Consider the following 4,169-nt stretch of genomic DNA (forward strand, 5'->3'; position numbering starts at 1 on the left):
CGCCGCCTCTGCCCGCGCCCGCGCCGCCCTTCTGCTTCTCGGCCTCCTGCGCTGCCTGCTCTTTGGCCTTTTTGCTGCGCTTCCACTTCATCCGCCGGTTCTGGAACCAGATCTTCACCTGCGGGCACAAGCGGCGTGAGAAACCCGCCACCTCCGTTCCCGCCGAGTCCCCGGACTCCTGCACCGGCACCCGCCGTGCGCGCGCCTCCATCACCAGGCCCGGGCGTGGGGCTCCCATTGGAGGACTCGGAAGCTCCAGGGGGACTGCGCTCCCCACACTGCGCGTCCGCAAAACCCAAAGACCGGCTGGGGGCTCTGAGGAAGCTCAGACGAAGACCCCTACCTCCCACCCCAGCACCGAGGTGTGCGAAGGGCCAGGGCTGCTGGGGTACCTGTCTGTAAATCTCAAGATGTTCCCTCCTCTCTTTCTGGAGTGAAATCTCTCTCATGTGGCCTGGGGACCACCTGCTTCAGAATGGGGGGGTGCAAATTCCTGGGCCCAACAGAACCAGCTGAATCAGACCTCTGGGTGCCAGTATAGGAACCCTGGGGGCAGATGGGAACTCTGGCTGGGATGTTAATCCACACCCTAAGGTCAAATGGGCACAGCTCCAGGTGCCCAGGAAGGCCGAGGGTCAAGAGAGCAGAGGCGGCAGTGGCCCTGGGAGGCCAGGCCGCGTTGAGGGCGGGGCAGCGGCGCACCTGGGTCTCGGTGAGCATCAGGGAGGTGGCCACCTCGAAGCGTTTGGGCCGCGACAGGTACTTGTTGAGCTTGAACTGATGCTCCAGCTCGAGCAGCTGCTGGCTGGTGAAGGCGGTGCGTGGCCGGCGGCACTTCCCCAGGAGGCTGGACTGCGCCTGGGCTGGGGTGGGAGAGGCTCGTGAGCCCAGGTCAGTCCACGGCCCGCTGCTCGCCGGCCCTGCAGAGTCACTGCTCTTTCTTTAGTGTCAGCGCCCCCTCCCCAAGGAAGCCCTGGAGCCCAGGACCCCTCGGCCAGGTGGGCCCAGATGGTTTGGGTTTAGAGGGACCAAGTCTTTTCATCCCAAGCGAGGCCCGGGTGTCCTGATTAAAGAGAGCCTATCACCCAGGCATGTCCTCTCCACCTGGGTGGGCGTTGGTAGAAAGCAGGTGGACAGAAAGGCAAGTAGCAGAAGCCCAGGGACCCCCTCCTCCCCACTCCTCCCGGCGCCTTCCCCAACTCTGGCCCAATCCACACAGGCCACCGGAATCACTTCCTACTCCTTCCTGCCCAGCGAAAAACTGCTGCAGGATTCCCACCGCCACCTCCTGAGGTACAAAAGGAATAGAAGGAGAAAAGGGGAAAAGCTGAGGATGGAAGGAAGGAAGGGAGGGAGGGTGGGAAGAAAAGGACCAAGTTCTGGTCCTAAATATGTGTATTCATCAGACTCTCCCCCATGTAAAATGTTTTATTGACAACGCCTGCCCAGGGTCCAGAGGGGCAGAGCCTTGGGAGATTGGAAGCCTTTCAGGACAATTCTCATTACGCAAATTAAAGGCCTAGGCACAGAGGGATCCGGCTTTCTACATGTTCAAGGAGGTCTCTTGGCTTTATTTACATAATTTCACACGGTTACATCACAGAGAATTTTATGACCTCAAAGGGAGACTTCCCTTGATTTCCCAGGAGCCTGACAAGTGTTAGACAATAAAAGAAAGGAAAGGAAAGGAAAGAGGCCACAGCCCCGGGCAGGACAAGCTCAGGCTCCCAGGGGACGGGCAATTTGCTTTATGGGAAGGCCCACGCCCCCCGCTTTAGTTAAACAAGGCCCCGAATTCCCAACTTGACAATACATTAGAACTTTAATTAAAACACTGGCTCTGAAGGGACCATTTGGGAAATGCCATCTGATGGCTGTGACACCAATTAAAGGAAACCAAACAGGTTTCCAGCGACCAGAGGAGGGACTCTCAGAGCCCATTCTGGCATGGTCACCTGTTTGTTATTGCCCTTTAGGATTTGTGTTCAGATTCTTTTTCTGAATTTAAAGCTGGCTGGGTTTTAATTAGCTCACTCTGGGTCGAGATTAGGAATAAGAGATGGACTAAGTGTGTTGGCAAAGGGATGTGGCTTTAGTCGATTTTCTGGGCAATCCTGGGCTCCTCGCAGGCCGGGGAAAACAGCCGGGTGGCCAGGCAACCCAGCGCCCAGGGGAGGCCTGTGTGGAGATCACCGCTGCCTGCCCCCCCCCCTCATCGGTGGGAGACTAAGCCTGCCAGGCTCTGGGAGATGCAGGTCACAATGAAAGATGCGTGGGGTGGCATTCCATCAGAAGGGCTTTGCTGGGCTCTGAGGCCAGGCCTGGAAGGGTGCCTTGGGTTTGGCTGACCCCAGATCAGGAGCTCAGTTATGCCTGAAGCCACTGAAGTGAGAGCAAGCTTGCCCTCTTCTTTGCCTGGGGTCGGCAGGGGTGTCTCCAACGGAAGGGATGGGTGGCCATTAGGGCCTTCTGGGAGCTGAGCCGGGAGCAGCCTGGGGTGGCCTCGGGCGAACAGTGCACATGCTGGGATTTTCTCACCCTGCTGTGACTTCTCCAGCCTCCTGGGATCCTAGCCTTTCTCTGTTTAGTCACGACCATAGCTTCTAGCAGAGGAATCTGAATTCTGGCAAATGTTTATTTGTTTTCTTTTTTGCTTTTTTTCCCTTCCAGTGCCTGCGTCTCCCCAGTCTAAACAAATCCATTCAGATGGAAACAATCGGGTCTCTTTGTTTGGGTGTTTGGCGGCTGAAATCGTTAAGCCTCAAGCATCTTCCTCTGAGCGGAGCCCGGGTGGAGCGAGCGGACCTGAGATCCAGAATCTCCGGAGCTCCACTCCCGCGCGCCCGCCCGCGCACGCCAGGAAAGCCCAAGAGAGAGAGGCCCAGGCCTCGGCCAGGTGTCCCGCCTGCGTGGCGAGCACGCCGCCCACAGTCGGGCGGCTCTCGGGTTGGAGATGGCCAGCCCTCCCGCGCTGCGGTCTTGGGGAAGGGTGCGCGCTGTGCTGGGCGCCCTGAATTCAAAGGCAAGCACCTGCTGCTTAGAGCCCCTGAAGGAGGGCGCATCTCTCGGCCTCCCGGAGCGTGCCATCTCTCTCTGTTCAAGTCCGGCCACCCGCCTCCTGGGCATCGCACCCCGGACCCAGCGCCCTTCCAGAGGCGAGCAGAGCCCCGCAAAGGGCCAGGAGGTCGCCCGGGGCCCCTGCCTTACGTCCCTAGGCCTCTTGAAGCTCGTTTCTCCTTAGCTAACCCTGGGAGCGCTCCCTCTCCTGGGAGGGACCGGGGGTCTCTCCAGAACCCGGAATGCGGGACCGAAGTCACCTCCGTTTCCCTGAGGATAAACCGCTGGTTTCGGTGGCCCCCGATTCCCAAGCACACCTGACCCCAGGGCGCTCCTCGGCTCGCCTTCCCCCACCACTTCCTTCTCCTCTAGCCTGCCGGTTAATCATTAGGTTTTAGTCTCACACCTCCAGCTGCCCCTTCCCATTAAGAGAGGAAGCGAAGCAAGGTCCGCGCGTGAGCATTTTAATCATTCGCTGACAATCCCACATCGCGCAGCCCGCGCCAGTCCTCGCAGGCCCCGGGCGGAGCCGAGGCGGCCTCGCGGCGCTCCCACAGCTCGCTCGGAGCAGAGAACCAGCGGAAGGAGGTGCCAGGTGGAGGAGGACGCACGGGAGAACCTTCTGCCAGCACTCCCCCTCCCCCGTTTCCTCCTCCCTCCGCAGGCTCGGGGGCTGTGCAGTACTCACAGTTAAAGTCCGGCATCTTGGGCAGGATCATGCCCGCGGTGGACGCCCGCAGCCACTGGTCCAACTGAAAGGTGCCGGCGCCCAGCTTGATGGGATCGGCGGGGTGCGCGGGGTGCGCGCCCTGCACCTGCGGGTACGAGTAGGAGAGCGCCGGGTGCTGCCCGGCCAGGGCGGCCGCCGCCGCCGCCGCCGAGTAGCCGTAAACCGGGTGGCCGTAGAGCGCCGCCTGCGCTGAGAGGCCCGCGCCGCCCTGCGCGCCCCCCGGGTGCAGCCCCAGCGCCAGACCCCCCGCGGCGGCGGCGGCGGCGGCAGCGGCAGCGGCAGCGGCGGTTCGGAGCTGGGAGGGCAAGTGACCCGGATGTACAGGGTAACGGCGAGGAGGGGGAGGGGGGAATGCCAGGAAGGGAGTGCGCCGCGGGCCCGG

This window comes from Lipotes vexillifer, unplaced genomic scaffold (assembly GCF_000442215.2).
Source record: "Lipotes vexillifer unplaced genomic scaffold, Lipotes_vexillifer_v1.1 scaffold2094, whole genome shotgun sequence".
Classification (NCBI taxonomy): Eukaryota; Metazoa; Chordata; class Mammalia; order Artiodactyla; family Lipotidae; genus Lipotes; species Lipotes vexillifer.